The sequence below is a fragment of the Ranitomeya imitator genome, chromosome 3 (genome assembly GCF_032444005.1).
Source record: "Ranitomeya imitator isolate aRanImi1 chromosome 3, aRanImi1.pri, whole genome shotgun sequence".
Classification (NCBI taxonomy): domain Eukaryota; kingdom Metazoa; phylum Chordata; class Amphibia; order Anura; family Dendrobatidae; genus Ranitomeya; species Ranitomeya imitator.
In genome coordinates, this window is record NC_091284.1 from 608,978,189 (window position 1) to 608,995,496 (window position 17,308).

A 17,308-nucleotide genomic window follows, 5' to 3' on the forward strand; every position below is an offset into this window, starting at 1 on the left:
TGGGGTACGCAAATACAACAACAATTGCTTGACCTAGGTGTTATGAACCTCTGAACCGCAGTTAACCTAATTTAGATAATGTTCACCATTTAGTTAGTGTTCACCATTTACAAAAACAAATAGACAGCTTTAAGTTCTCCACTATATGAATACACTGCAAATACCCACAGCAGATTCTCTGTTTGGGAAAATAAACATTTAGTTAATGTTCACCATAGTGTTCAGTAGAGACACATATAAACAGCTTTAAGTTCTCCACTATATGAATACACTGTGAATAAAACAAAAGCTTACAGAATCAAACTCGGGGATACGTATAAAATCTATTATAAACAAATGAGAAAGGTGTTATAAACCACGTGTAAAATAAATACACGACTAGGCTATAATTATAAACATGTGTTATTCCACAAAATACGGGAATAATATCAAAACTACAACAAATTAAACTATATTAAACTATATCAAAAGGGGAAATCAAACAAGGAGGGACAGCTGGATACCAGCCGTCAAACAAGGGGAGGGGAGGGGTTACACACTTTGATACACTTTGATAGGGGCGGGGCACCTGTCAGATTGAGTTTGACGAAACCACCCGCTTATACACTACTTAAGTTTATCATTAACTAGGATCCCCAAGTCCTTCTCCCTGTCAGATTTACCCAGTGGTTTCCCGTTCAGTGTGTAATGGTGATATTGATTCCCTCTTCCCATGTGTATAACCTTACATTTATCATTGTTAAACCTCATCTGCCACCTTTCAGCCCAAGTTTCCAACTTATCCAAATCCATCTGTAGCAGAATACTATCTTCTCTTGTATTAACTGCTTTACATAGTTTTGTATCATCTGCAAATATCGATATTTTACTGTGTAAACCTTCTACCAGATCAGTAATGAATATGTTGAAGAGAACAGGTCCCAATACTGACCCCTGCGGTACCCCACTGGTCACAGCGACCCAGTTAGAGACTATACCATTTATAACCACCCTCTGCTTTCTATCACTAAGCCAGTTACTAACCCATTTACACACATTTTCCCCCAGACCAAGCATTCTCATTTTGTGTACCAACCTCTTGTGCGGCACGGTATCAAACGCTTTGGAAAAATCGAGATATACCACGTCCAATGACTCACCGTGGTCCAGTCTATAGCTTACCTCTTCATAAAAACTGATTAGATTGGTTTGACAGGAGCGATTTCTCATAAACCCATGCTGATATGGAGTTAAACAGTTATTCTCATTGAGATAATCCAGAATAACATCCCTCAGAAACCCTTCAAATATTTTACCAACAATAGAGGTTAGACTTACTGGCCTATAATTTCCAGGTTCACTTTTAGAGCCCTTTTTGAATATTGGCACCACATTTGCTATGCGCCAGTCCTGCGGAACAGACCCTGTCGCTATAGAGTCACTAAAAATAAGAAATAATGGTTTATCTATTACATTACTTAGTTCTCTTAGTACTCGTGGGTGTATGCCATCCGGACCCGGAGATTTATCTATTTTAATCTTATTTAGCCGGTTTCGCACCTCTTCTTGGGTTAGATTGGTGACTCTTAATATAGGGTTTTCATTGTTTCTTGGGATTTCACCTAGCATTTCATTTTCCACCGTGAATACCGTGGAGAAGAAGGTGTTTAATATGTTAGCTTTTTCCTCATCATCTACAACCATTCTTTCCTCACTATTTTTTAAGGGGCCTACATTTTCAGTTTTTATTCTTTTACTATTGATATAGTTGAAGAACAGTTTGGGATTAGTTTTACTCTCCTTAGCAATGTGCTTCTCTGTTTCCTTTTTGGCAGCTTTAATTAGTTTTTTAGATAAAGTATTTTTCTCCCTATAGTTTTTTAGAGCTTCAATGGTGCCATCCTGCTTTAGTAGTGCAAATGCTTTCTTTTTACTGTTAATTGCCTGTCTTACTTCTTTGTTTAGCCACATTGGGTTTTTCCTATTTCTAGTCCTTTTATTCCCACAAGGTATAAACCGCTTACACTGCCTATTTAGGATGTTCTTAAACATTTCCCATTTATTATCTGTATTCTCATTTCTGAGGATATTGTCCCAGTCTACCAGATTAAGGGCATCTCTAAGCTGTTCAAACTTTGCCTTCCTAAAGTTCAATGTTTTTGTGACTCCCTGACAAGTCCCCCTAGTGAAAGACAGGTGAAACTGCACAATATTGTGGTCGCTATTTCCTAAATGCCCAACCACCTGCAGATTTGTTATTCTGTCAGGTCTATTAGATAGTATTAGGTCTAAAAGTGCTGCTCCTCTGGTTGGATTCTGCACCAATTGTGAAAGATAATTTTTCTTGGTTATTAGCAGAAACCTGTTGCCTTTATGGGTTTCACAGGTTTCTGTTTCCCAGTTAATATCCGGGTAGTTAAAGTCCCCCATAACCAGGACCTCATTATGGGTTGCAGCTTCATCTATCTGCTTTAGAAGTAGACTTTCCATGCTTTCTGTTATATTTGGGGGTTTGTAACAGACCCCAATGAGAATTTTGTTACCATTTTTCCCTCCATGAATTTCAACCCATATGGACTCGACATCCTCATTCCCTTCGCTAATATCCTCCCTTAAAGTGGACTTTAGACAAGACTTTACATAGAGACAAACCCCTCCTCCTCTCCGATTTTTACGATCCTTTCTAAACAGACTGTAACCCTGTAAGTTAACTGCCCAGTCATAGCTTTCATCTAACCATGTCTCGGTTATTCCCACTATGTCAAAGTTACCTGTAGATATTTCTGCTTCTAGTTCTTCCATCTTGTTTGTCAGGCTTCTGGCGTTTGCGAGCATGCAGTTTAGAGGATTTTGTTTTGTTCCAATCTCCTCGCTGTGGATTGTTTTAGAAATGTTCTTACCTCCCTTCTGAGTATGTTTTCCTGGGTCGTCTTTGTTCGAGTCTAATGTTTTTCTTCCCGTCCCCTCTTCTTCTAGTTTAACGCCCTCCTGATGAGTGTAGCGAGTCTTCTGGCGAATGTGTGTTTCCCAGGTTTGTTGAGGTGTAGTCCGTCTCTGGCGAGGAGTCCATCATACCAGTAATTCACACCGTGGTCCAGGAATCCAAATCCTTGTTGTCTGCACCATCGTCTTAGCCAGTTGTTTGCATCAAGGATCCTGTTCCATCTCCTGGTGCCATGCCCATCTACTGGAAGGATAGAAGAAAAAACTACCTGTGCATCCAGTTCCTTTACTTTCTTCCCCAACTCTTCAAAGTCCTTGCAGATTGTCGGTAGGTCCTTCCTTGCCGTGTCATTGGTGCCAACATGTATCAGAAGAAATGGGTGGACGTCCTTGGAGCTGAAGAGCTTTGGTATCCTATCGGTCACATCCTTGATCATCGCACCTGGAAGGCAGCATACTTCTCTTGCAGTTATGTCCGGTCTGCAGATGGCTGCTTCTGTGCCTCTCAGTAGTGAGTCTCCCACCACCACCACTCTTCGTTGCTTCTTGGCTGTACTTTTTGCTGTCACATGTTGCTGTGTGCCCTTTTCTTTTTTGCTTGCTGGTATTGCTTCATTCTTAGGTGTGCCATCTTCATCCTCTACAAAGATTTGATATCGGTTCTTCAGTTGTGTGGTTGGTGATTTCTCCATGGTCTTCTTGCTTCTTTTGGTCACATGCTTCCACTCATCTGCTTTTGGAGGTTCTCTGACACTTTTTGCACCTTCTGTGACCAGTAGAGATGCTTCTGTTCTGTCTAGAAAGTCTTCATTCTCTTTGATGAGTTTCAAAGTTGCTATTCTTTCTTCCAGACCCCGCACCTTTTCTTCTAAAAGGGCCACTAGTCTACACTTCTGACAGGTGAAATTGGATTCTTCTTCTGGTCGATCTGTGAACATGTAGCACATGCTGCAGCTCACCATGTAGGTTGTCACATCTGCCATGTTGCTCCTAGATCCTGCTGACTTGCTGTGTGCTTTCCTTCTTGTGTAATCTACTCAGCCAAGCTCTCTTGCAATAATGTCCTACAGGCAAAAATTCTAGCTTAGGGAGACTTCGCTTCTCCCAGAAGGCACCTGGAATATGCAAATTAGCCTCCTGAAGCTTGAATCCCTGGTTTGGTGATGCTTTCGAAGCAGCTGGTCCCGGCTGTACCCAACGATCTTCTAGCTTAGGGAGACTTCGCTTCTCCCAGAAGGCACCTGGAATATGCAAATTAGCCTCCTGAAGCTTGAATCCCTGGTTTGGTGATGCTTTCGAAGCAGCTGGTCCCGGCTGTACCCAACGATCTTCTAGCTTAGGGAGACTTCGCTTCTCCCAGAAGGCACCTGGAATATGCAAATTAGCCTCCTGAAGCTTGAATCCCTGGTTTGGTGATGCTTTCGAAGCAGCTGGTCCCGGCTGTACCCAACGATCTTCTAGCTTAGGGAGACTTCGCTTCTCCCAGAAGGCACCTGGAATATGCAAATTAGCCTCCTGAAGCTTGAATCCCTGGTTTGGTGATGCTTTCGAAGCAGCTGGTCCCGGCAGTACCCAACGATCTTCTAGCATAGGGAGACTTCGCTTCTCCCAGAAGGCACCTGGAATATGCAAATTAGCCTCCTGAAGCTTGAATCCCTGGTTTGGTGATGCTTTCGAAGCAGCTGGTCCCGGCTGTACCCAACGATCTTCTAGCTTAGGGAGACTTCGCTTCTCCCAGAAGGCACCTGGAATATGCAAATTAGCCTCCTGAAGCTTGAATCCCTGGTTTGGTGATGCTTTCGAAGCAGCTGGTCCCGGCTGTACCCAACGATCTTCTAGCTTAGGGAGACTTCGCTTCTCCCAGAAGGCACCTGGAATATGCAAATTAGCCTCCTGAAGCTTGAATCCCTGGTTTGGTGATGCTTTCGAAGCAGCTGGTCCCGGCTGTACCCAACGATCTTCTAGCTTAGGGAGACTTCGCTTCTCCCAGAAGGCACCTGGAATATGCAAATTAGCCTCCTGAAGCTTGAATCCCTGGTTTGGTGATGCTTTCGAAGCAGCTGGTCCCGGCTGTACCCAACGATCTTCTAGCTTAGGGAGACTTCGCTTCTCCCAGAAGGCACCTGGAATATGCAAATTAGCCTCCTGAAGCTTGAATCCCTGGTTTGGTGATGCTTTCGAAGCAGCTGGTCCCGGCTGTACCCAACGATCTTCTAGCTTAGGGAGACTTCGCTTCTCCCAGAAGGCACCTGGAATATGCAAATTAGCCTCCTGAAGCTTGAATCCCTGGTTTGGTGATGCTTTCGAAGCAGCTGGTCCCGGCTGTACCCAACGATCTTCTAGCTTAGGGAGACTTCGCTTCTCCCAGAAGGCACCTGGAATATGCAAATTAGCCTCCTGAAGCTTGAATCCCTGGTTTGGTGATGCTTTCGAAGCAGCTGGTCCCGGCTGTACCCAACGATCTTCTAGCTTAGGGAGACTTCGCTTCTCCCAGAAGGCACCTGGAATATGCAAATTAGCCTCCTGAAGCTTGAATCCCTGGTTTGGTGATGCTTTCGAAGCAGCTGGTCCCGGCTGTACCCAACGATCTTCTAGCTTAGGGAGACTTCGCTTCTCCCAGAAGGCACCTGGAATATGCAAATTAGCCTCCTGAAGCTTGAATCCCTGCTTTGGTGATGCTTTCGAAGCAGCTGGTCCCGGCTGTACCCAACGATCTTCTAGCTTAGGGAGACTTCGCTTCTCCCAGAAGGCACCTGGAATATGCAAATTAGCCTCCTGAAGCTTGAATCCCTGGTTTGGTGATGCTTTCGAAGCAGTTGGTCCCGGCTGTACCCAACGATCTTCTAGCTTAGGGAGACTTCGCTTCTCCCAGAAGGCACCTGGAATATGCAAATTAGCCTCCTGAAGCTTGAATCCCTGGTTTGGTGATGCTTTCGAAGCAGCTGGTCCCGGCTGTACCCAACGATCTTCTAACTTAGGGAGACTTCGCTTCTCCCAGAAGGCACCTGGAATATGCAAATTAGCCTCCTGAAGCTTGAATCCCTGGTTTGGTGATGCTTTCGAAGCAGCTGGTCCCGGCTGTACCCAACGATCTTCTAGCTTAGGGAGACTTTGCTTCTCCCAGAAGGCACCTGGAATATGCAAATTAGCCTCCTGAAGCTTGAATCCCTGGTTTGGTGATGCTTTCGAAGCAGCTGGTCCCGGCTGTACCCAACGATCTTCTAGCTTAGGGAGACTTCGCTTCTCCCAGAAGGCACCTGGAATATGCAAATTAGCCTCCTGAAGCTTGAATCCCTGGTTTGCTGATGCTTTCGAAGCAGCTGGTCCCGGCTGTACCCAACGATCTTCTAGCTTAGGGAGACTTCGCTTCTCCCAGAAGGCACCTGGAATATGCAAATTAGCCTCCTGAAGCTTGAATCCCTGGTTTGGTGATGCTTTCGAAGCAGCTGGTCCCGGCTGTACCCAACGATCTTCTAGCTTAGGGAGACTTCGCTTCTCCCAGAAGGCACCTGGAATATGCAAATTAGCCTCCTGAAGCTTGAATCCCTGGTTTGGTGATGCTTTCGAAGCAGCTGGTCCCGGCTGTACCCAACGATCTTCTAGCTTAGGGAGACTTCGCTTCTCCCAGAAGGCACCTGGAATATGCAAATTAGCCTCCTGAAGCTTGAATCCCTGGTTTGGTGATGCTTTCGAAGCAGCTGGTCCCGGCTGTACCCAACGATCTTCTAGCTTAGGGAGACTTCGCTTCTCCCAGAAGGCACCTGGAATATGCAAATTAGCCTCCTGAAGCTTGAATCCCTGGTTTGGTGATGCTTTCGAAGCAGCTGGTCCCGGCTGTACCCAACGATCTTCTAGCTTAGGGAGACTTCGCTTCTCCCAGAAGGCACCTGGAATATGCAAATTAGCCTCCTGAAGCTTGAATCCCTGGTTTGGTGATGCTTTCGAAGCAGCTGGTCCCGGCTGTACCCAACGATCTTCTAGCTTAGGGAGACTTCGCTTCTCCCAGAAGGCACCTGGAATATGCAAATTAGCCTCCTGAAGCTTGAATCCCTGGTTTGGTGATGCTTTCGAAGCAGCTGGTCCCGGCTGTACCCAACGATCTTCTAGCTTAGGGAGACTTCGCTTCTCCCAGAAGGCACCTGGAATATGCAAATTAGCCTCCTGAAGCTTGAATCCCTGGTTTGGTGATGCTTTCGAAGCAGCTGGTCCCGGCTGTACCCAACGATCTTCTAGCTTAGGGAGACTTCGCTTCTCCCAGAAGGCACCTGGAATATGCAAATTAGCCTCCTGAAGCTTGAATCCCTGGTTTGGTGATGCTTTCGAAGCAGCTGGTCCCGGCTGTACCCAACGATCTTCTAGCTTAGGGAGACTTCGCTTCTCCCAGAAGGCACCTGGAATATGCAAATTAGCCTCCTGAAGCTTGAATCCCTGGTTTGGTGATGCTTTCGAAGCAGCTGGTCCCGGCTGTACCCAACGATCTTCTAGCTTAGGGAGACTTCGCTTCTCCCAGAAGGCACCTGGAATATGCAAATTAGCCTCCTGAAGCTTGAATCCCTGGTTTGGTGATGCTTTCGAAGCAGCTGGTCCCGGCTGTACCCAACGATCTTCTAGCTTAGGGAGACTTCGCTTCTCCCAGAAGGCACCTGGAGTATGCAAATTAGCCTCCTGAAGCTTGAATCCCTGGTTTGGTGATGCTTTCGAAGCAGCTGGTCCCGGCTGTACCCAACGATCTTCTAGCTTAGGGAGACTTCGCTTCTCCCAGAAGGCACCTGGAGTATGCAAATTAGCCTCCTGAAGCTTGAATCCCTTGTGAGATGCAGAACAACTGAAAAGATGCTGGAAGAGTGCCTGACGCCATCTGTCAAGCATGGTGGAGGTAATGTGATGTCAAAACCACAAAAAGGACATCAGAATCCTCCAAAAATCTGTAAAAAAACATGAGGAAAAAGGCAGAGACGCTTACTTGCCCAGGCCTCAAAACAAATGCACTAACGGGGCAGTGGACCAATTTAAAGATGGCGGCTACACACGTGCAGTAATACCGATAAGAGAGCCAGCGTAGGAAGATTGGCTGTTTGGAACACCTGTTTTGAGGCCTGCCTTTTTTACAGATTTTTGGAGGTAATGTGATGGTCTGGGGTTGCTTTGGTGCTGGTAAAGTGGTAGATTTCTACAAGGTAAAAGGGATATTGAATAAAGAAGGCCATCACTCAATTTTGCAACACCATGCCATACCCTGTGGACAGCGCTTGATTGGAGCGAATTTCATCCTACAACAGGACAATGACCCAAAGCACACCTCCAAATTATGCAAGAACTATTTAGGGAAGAAGCAGGCAGCTGGTATTCTATCTGTAATGGAGTGGCCAGCGCAATCACCAGATCTCAACCCCACTGAGCTGATGTGGGAGCAGCTTGACCGTATGGTACGCAAAAAGTGCCCATCAAGCCAAACCAACTTGTGGGAGGGGCTTCTGGAAGCATGGGGTGAAATTTCTCCAGATTACCTCAGCAAATTAACTGCTAGAATGCCAAAGGTCTGCAATGCTGTAATTGCTGCAAAGGCAGCATTCTTTGACGAAGCAAAGTTTGAAGGAGAAAATTATTATTTCAAATAAAAATAGTTTTTTTTGTCTGGACTAGATTTTAAATTAAATTACCAATCTAATCAGTTTTTATGAAGAGGTAAGCTATAGGCTGGACCACGGTGAGTCATTGGACGTGGTATATCTAGATTTTTCCAAAGCGTTTGATACTGTGCCGCACAAGAGGTTGGTACACAAAATGAGAATGCTTGGTCTGGGGGAAAATGTGTGTAAATGGGTTAGTAACTGGCTTAGTGATAGAAAGCAGAGGGTGGTTATAAATGGTATAGTCTCTAACTGGGTCGCTGTGACCAGTGGGGTACCGCAGGGGTCAGTATTGGGACCTGTTCTCTTCAACATATTCATTAATGATCTGGTAGAAGGTTTACACAGTAAAATATCGATATTTGCAGATGATACAAAACTATGTAAAGCAGTTAATACAAGAGAAGATAGTATTCTGCTACAGATGGATCTGGATAAGTTGGAAACTTGGGCTGAAAGGTGGCAGATGAGGTTTAACAATGATAAATGTAAGGTTATACACATGGGAAGAAGGAATCAATATCACCATTACACACTGAATGGGAAACCACTGGGTAAATCTGACAGGGAGAAGGACTTGGGGATCCTAGTTAATGATAAACTTACCTGGAGCAGCCAGTGCCAGGCAGCAGCTGCCAAGGGAAACAGGATCATGGGGTGCATTAAAAGAGGTCTGGATACACATGATGAGAGCATTATACTGCCTCTGTACAAATCCCTAGTTAGACCGCACATGGAGTACTGTGTCCAGTTTTGGGCACCGGTGCTCAGGAAGGATATAATGGAACTAGAGAGAGTACAAAGGAGGGCAACAAAATTAATAAAGGGGATGGGAGAACTACAATACCCAGAAAGATTAGCGAAATTAGGATTATTTAGTCTAGAAAAAAGACGACTGAGAGGCGATCTAATAACCATGTATAAGTATATAAGGGGACAATACAAATATCTCGCTGAGGATCTGTTTATACCAAGGAAGGTGACGGGCACAAGGGGGCATTCTTTGCGTCTGGAGGAGAGAAGGTTTTTCCACCAACATAGAAGAGGATTCTTTACTGTTAGGGCAGTGAGAATCTGGAATTGCTTGCCTGAGGAGGTGGTGATGGCGAACTCAGTCGAGGGGTTCAAGAGAGGCCTGGATGTCTTCCTGGAGCAGAACAATATTGTATCATACAATTAGGTTCTGTAGAAGGACGTAGATCTGGGGATTTATTATGATGGAATATAGGCTGAACTGGATGGACAAATGTCTTTTTTCGGCCTTACTAACCATGTTACTATGTTATTTCAAAAACCTGACCGGCACATCCAAACATAGACTCAGTGTGAACAGGTGCTGAACCTAGAGTCGCCAACTCGTATGTAGTTAAGTAAATAAGGCGGCACACTGTAGCGCTGAAACATGCAAATATGAAACACGAAAATTGAACTGCATTACTGCACTAGAAATATGAAAAATGAGAGCGTTTAGCGTATAAAAATGGCCAATTTTATGTGTACCTGGTAGCCCCTTTACGGCATCTCTCTTATACCAGGTCCTACGCTTGCCTTACCTCGCTGAGAATAAATGTCTCCATCTGAATGGGTACATGTGAAACCTCTTCCTAGACTAAAATTCTCTCTCTCTGTGGAGGGGTATTGGACCTGCTGTAATTAAAACACCTGTGGCTAGGAGGTGGACTGCACGATCAGAAGGCTAGAGAATACATTTCAAAAACCTGACCGGCACATCCAAACATAGACTCAGTGTGAACAGGTGCTGAACCTAGAGTCGCCAACTCGTATGTAGTTAAGTAAATAAGGCAGCACACTGTAGCGCTGAAACATGCAAATATGAAACACGAAAATTGAACTGCATTACTGCACTAGAAATATGAAAAATGAGAGCGTTTAGCGCATAAAAATGGCCAATTTTATGTGTACCTGGTAGCCCCTTTACGGCATCTCTCTTATACCAGGTCCTACGCTTGCCTTACCTCGCTGAGAATAAACGTCTCCATCTGAATGGGTACATGTGAAACCTCTTCCTAGACTAAAATTCTCTCTCTCTGTGGAGGGGTATTGGACCTGCTGTAATTAAAACACCTGTGGCTAGGAGGTGGACTGCACGATCAGAAGGCTAGAGAATACATTTCAAAAACCTGACCGGCACATCCAAACATAGACTCAGTGTGAACAGGTGCTGAACCTAGAGTCGCCAACTCGTATGTAGTTAAGTAAATAAGGCAGCACACTGTAGCGCTGAAACATGCAAATATGAAACACGAAAATTGAACTGCATTACTGCACTAGAAATATGAAAAATGAGAGCATTTAGCGCATAAAAATGGCCAATTTTATGTGTACCTGGTAGCCCCTTTACGGCATCTCTCTTATACCAGGTCCTACGCTTGCCTTACCTCGCTGAGAATAGTATTAGGGGTGGCGGGCTGACGGATGAGCTGCTGAGAAAAGAGTCCCGTCTTATTTTTGAACTAAAGAGCCTGGCACCAGGCGGACTAAATGAAGAGCTATTGTACACGGGTTTCTATAAAAGGACTTAGACTGTGATCTATGACCGCCTTGTGGTTTCCCGTGCACATTGATCTGGTGGTGCGGATGGTCTGTGGGCTTCACTTTTTGTTTAATTGATCCTTGGTTTTTATTCTACGTGATGCAAGGGGTTCGGTGACTATCGACAGTCTGACCGGATGGTACGGATCTATAGCCCTGATTTGAACTTGGAAAAGAAATCCTTTGGGCGGAGAAGGATCATGGATGGATGAAGGACCCTAATCATCTGATTTGGGAGACATTTTCATGTGTGGAGTCCGTACTGGTCCATCAGCTTATCTTTTGCCTGCCAACCTGTTTAGTACTAATTGTTCTTTGAGCTGTGTTTAAGGAAAGCATATATTAGTTCTTTTGCAATAGGTACATCTTAAACCTTGGTGTTGGATGGGTGGGTTTCATTCTGTCCCTCTCCAAGGCAATGATGGGAATTTGATTCGTCCTTTGTCCAAGTGTGCGACCCCCCTCCCTCTCGCCCCATGGGATATTTCCTCCTCCTTCCAAGTATCACTATGATAGTACGAGAGTACATTTTTGTGGGGACTTTGGTGCTACAGCCCCCCGTCCACGTAGCAGGCGGTTGGAGCAGTTGCACAGTATACCAGGTATCACACACTAGTATCCCCAGCCATATACACAGCACAGTATAACCAGATATCACACGCTATTACTATCACAGGCCATATACACAGCACAGTATAACCAGATATCACACACTATTACTATCCCCGGCCATATACACCTGCAGCGCACCATATATCACACACTACTATAACTATCCCCAGCCATATACACGGTACAGTATACCAGATATCACATATTACTATCCCCGGCCATATACACGGCACAGTATACCATACATCACACACTATTAGTATCTCCGGCCATATACACGGCGCAGTATACCAGATATCACACACTATTACTATCCCCAGCCATATACACGGCACATCATACCAGATATCACATATTACTATCCCCGGCCATATACACGGCACAGTATACCATACATCACACACTATTACTATCCCCGGCCATATACACGGCGCAGTATACCAAGTATCTCCCACCATTACTATCCCCAGCCATATACACGGCACATCATACCAGATATCACATATTACTATCCCCGGCCATATACACGGCACATCATACCAGATATCACATATTACTATCCCCGGCCATATACACGGCACAGTATACCATACATCACACACTATTACTATCCCCGGCCATATACACGGCGCAGTATACCAAGTAGCTCACACTATTACTATCCCCGGCCATATACACCTGCAGCGCACCATATATCAAACACTATTACTATCCCCAGCCATATACACGGCACAGTATACCAGGTATCACACACTATTACTATCCCCGGCCATATACACGGCACAGTATACCAGGCATCACACACTATTACTATCCCCGGCCATATACACGGCGCAGTATACCAGGTATCACACACTATTACTATCCCCGGCCATATACACGGCGCAGTATACCAGGTATCACACACTATTACTATCCCCGGCCATATACACGGCGCAGTATACCAGGTATCACACACTATTACTATCCCCGGCCATATACACGGCGCAGTATACCAGGTATCACACACTATTACTATCTCCGGCCATATACACGGCGCAGTATACCAGGTATCACACACTATTACTATCTCCGGCCATATACACGGCGCAGTATACCAGGTATCACACACTATTACTATCCCCGGCCATATACACGGCGCAGTATACCAGGTATCACACACTATTACTATCCCCGGCCATATACACGGCGCAGTATACCAGGCATCACACACTATTACTATCCCCGGCCATATACACGGCGCAGTATACCAGGCATCACACACTATTACTATCCCCGGCCATATACACGGCGCAGTATACCAGGTATCACACACTATTACTATCCCCGGCCATATACACGGCGCAGTATACCAGGTATCACACACTATTACTATCTCCGGCCATATACACGGCGCAGTATACCAGGTATCACACACTATTACTATCCCCGGCCATATACACGGCGCAGTATACCAGGTATCACACACTATTACTATCCCCGGCCATATACACGGCGCAGTATACCAGGTATCACACATTATTACTATCCCCGGCCATATACACGGCGCAGTATACCAGGTATCACACACTATTACTATCCCCGGCCATATACACGGCGCAGTATACCAGGTATCACACACTATTACTATCTCCGGCCATATACACGGCGCAGTATACCAGGTACCACACACTATTACTATCCCCGGCCATATACACGGCGCAGTATACCAGATATCACACACTATTACTATCTCCGGCCATATACACGGCGCAGTATACCAGGTATCACACACTATTACTATCCCCGGCCATATACACGGCGCAGTATACCAGGTATCACACATTATTACTATCCCCGGCCATATACACGGCGCAGTATACCAGGTATCACACACTATTACTATCTCCGGCCATATACACGGCGCAGTATACCAGATATCACACACTATTACTATCTCCGGCCATATACACGGCGCAGTATACCAGGTATCACACACTATTACTATCCCCGGCCATATACACGGCGCAGTATACCAGGTATCACACATTATTACTATCCCCGGCCATATACACGGCGCAGTATACCAGGTATCACACACTATTACTATCTCCGGCCATATACACGGCGCAGTATACCAGGTATCACACACTATTACTATCTCCGGCCATATACACGGCGCAGTATACCAGATATCACACACTATTACTATCCCCGGCCATATACACGGCACAGTATATCACGTATCACACACTATTACTATCCCCGGCCATATACACCTGCAGCGCTCGCCTCTCCTCTCCCTCCCTATGGGTCACACCCCACACGCGCGTGTCCGCCTCACCCTCCGACAGTCGCAGCCATCTCATGAGGGAGCGCGCAGCACCGCCGCCATCTTAACAGACGCAGCAGCAGCAATAACAATAATAATACTTGGACGCTGGAAACAAGCGCCATAGAGAAGCTGGGCACCAGGACGCGGCGCTCTCAGTTTGTCCGGGCGTGAGCTGCAAGGGCCTGGCTGTCTAATGAGTGCCGGGGGCGGGCTGAGCGGTGCCGGGGAGCTGAGCTGCAATACTGCGGTCCCGGGTTAATGCGACCAGCAGAAGACCACCACATACAGCGACCAGTCGAAAACCTGACCCTCCACTAAGGTAACTTCTAGCCCACCCAGATTGTAGACATCACGTGATGCTTTATCGCTCCTGGTTGTGTTGGGATCACGTGATGCCCTTTTCCCCTGAGCCTGATGTGTAGTGTAGAGCGGGTCACGTGACTCCCATGTAGCAGGCGCCCTCCTCTGGCAGGGTCAGATAGTGCTCTGTATACAGGGCCACAGCCGCCTGTGTAGTGTACAGCTGGTCACGTGACTCCGGTCAGAGTGCTTTGTATACATACACTATACACAGGCGGCTCTGGACATGTATATATGTATACAGAGCACTATGTGACCCGCTCTACACCACACAGGCGGCTCTGGACATGTATATATGTATACAGAGCACTATGTGACCCGCTCTACACCACACAGGCGGCTCTGGCCATGTATTTATGTATACAGAGCACTATGTGACCCGCTCTACACCACACAGGCGGCTCTGGCCATGTATTTATGTATACAGAGCACTATGTGACCCTGCTACACTGGAGTCATGTGACCCGCTCTACACCACACAGGCGGCTCTGGCCATGTATATATGTATACAGAGCACTATGTGACCCGCTCTACACCACACAGGCGGCTCTGGACATGTATATATGTATACAGAGCACTATGTGACCCGCTCTACACTACACAGGCGGCTCTGGCCATGTATATATGTATACAGAGCACTATGTGACCCGCTCTACACCACACAGGCGGCTCTGGACATGTATATATGTATACAGAGCACTATGTGACCCGCTCTACACCACACAGGCGGCTCTGGCCATGTATATATGTATACAGAGCACTATGTGACCCTTCTCTACAGCACACAGGCGGCTCTGGCCATGTATATATGTATACAGAGCACTATGTGACCCGCTCTACACTACACAGGCGGCTCTGGCCATGTATATATGTATACAGAGCACTATGTGACCCGCTCTACACTACACAGGCGGCTCTGGCCATGTATATATGTATATAGAGCACTATGTGACCCGCTCTACACTACACAGGCGGCTCTGGCCATGTATATATGTATACAGAGCACTATGTGACCCGCTCTACACTACACAGGCGGCTCTGGCCATGTATATATGTATATAGAGCGCTATGTGACCCGCTCTACACTACACAGGCGGCTCTGGCCATGTATATATGTATACAGAGCACTATGTGACCCGCTCTACACTACACAGGCGGCTCTGGACATGTATATATGTATACAGAGCACTATGTGACCCGCTCTACACCACACAGGCGGCTCTGGCCATGTATATATGTATACAGAGCACTATGTGACCCTTCTCTACAGCACACAGGCGGCTCTGGCCATGTATATATGTATACAGAGCACTATGTGACCCGCTCTACACTACACAGGCGGCTCTGGCCATGTATATATGTATACAGAGCACTATGTGACCCGCTCTACACCACACAGGTGGCTCTGACCATGTATATATGTATATAGAGCACTATGTGACCCGCTCTACACTACACAGGCGGCTCTGGCCATGTATATATGTATACAGAGCACTATGTGACCCGCTCTACACTACACAGGCGGCTCTGGCCATGTATATATGTATACAGAGCACTATGTGACCCGCTCTACACTACACAGGCGGCTCTGGACATGTATATATGTATACAGAGCACTATGTGACCCGCTCTACACCACACAGGCGGCTCTGGACATGTATATTTGTATACAGAGCACTATGTGACCCGCTCTACACTACACAGGTGGCTCTGGACATGTATATATGTATACAGAGCACTATGTGACCCGCTCTGGACATGTATATATGTATACAGAGCACTATGTGACCCGCTCTACACTACACAGGCGGCTCTGGACATGTATATATGTATACAGAGCACTATGTGACCCGCTCTACACCACACAGGCGGCTCTGGCCATGTATATATGTATACAGAGCACTATGTGACCCTGCTACACTGGAGTCATGTGACCCGCTCTACACCACACAGGCGGCTCTGGCCATGTATATATGTATACAGAGCACTATGTGACCCGCTCTACACCACACAGGCGGCTCTGGCCATGTATATATGTATACAGAGCACTATGTGACCCGCTCTACAGCACACAGGCGGCTCTGGCCATGTATATATGTATACAGAGCACTATGTGACCCGCTCTACACTACACAGGCGGCTCTGGACATGTATATATGTATACAGAGCACTATGTGACCCGCTCTACACTACACAGGCGGTTCTGGACATGTATATATGTATACAGAGCACTATGTCACTGAAATGTAAACGTCTGATGTCAGTTACCACAAGGAAGTCCAACACTGTCAGTAATATCAGCCAGCAAATGATGAAACCAACACGACAGTCCACATACTCCTCTGCGCAGCAAAGATCAGCAACTGCTGGAAAACAGAAAACATTGGACTGCACTCGGATGACATCAGAATGCCGTCCGATTTGCACAGACTGGATGGAGAAACTTCTGTTTTTTAATACTTCACATCTGAGAAAATGGATCCCACTCTGGTCAGAGTATGATTACCATAATCGGACAGATTTTCTCTGATGGACAAAGTACAGTCATCTGCACCTGCCCAAGTGTGATGGACTGGACTCACCGATTATTGTCATTGGTCAGAACTACTAATGCATATAACAGTGGCGCCACACCTATCCCAGTGCCAAGTCAGTACATAGGAGCATGGCAGATGTTCTGCAAGGACGCAGGTAAAAGAATGGTGATCTACTGACCCCTGGCATTGCTGCAGCGCTGTGCCTACTGGTAATCCTATCCTGCCATGTAGCAGGGTCATATAGTGCTCTGTATACATATATACATGTATTTAAGAAAAAAGGAGCACACTCAGCTATCTTAAGTTGGTGCTGGCTGTACTTGGGAAAACCCAACAACAAGTCCAATATAGAAAAATCATCCGCACTCTTATGGTATATC

At 46.2% G+C, this 17,308-nt stretch overlaps 1 protein-coding gene across 1 annotated transcript in view; it reads left to right on the forward strand.

The window, feature by feature from the left end:
* Positions 1–14,058: 14,058 nt before the first annotated feature.
* The window catches only part of FBXL3 (F-box and leucine rich repeat protein 3), a 30,573-nt gene continuing 27,323 nt past the window's right edge, over positions 14,059–17,308 (forward strand). Inside the window, exon 1 of the mRNA XM_069758096.1 lies at positions 14,059–14,350. The gene's annotated coding sequence lies outside the window, so the exon portion shown is untranslated. The remainder of the gene's footprint in view (positions 14,351–17,308) is intronic.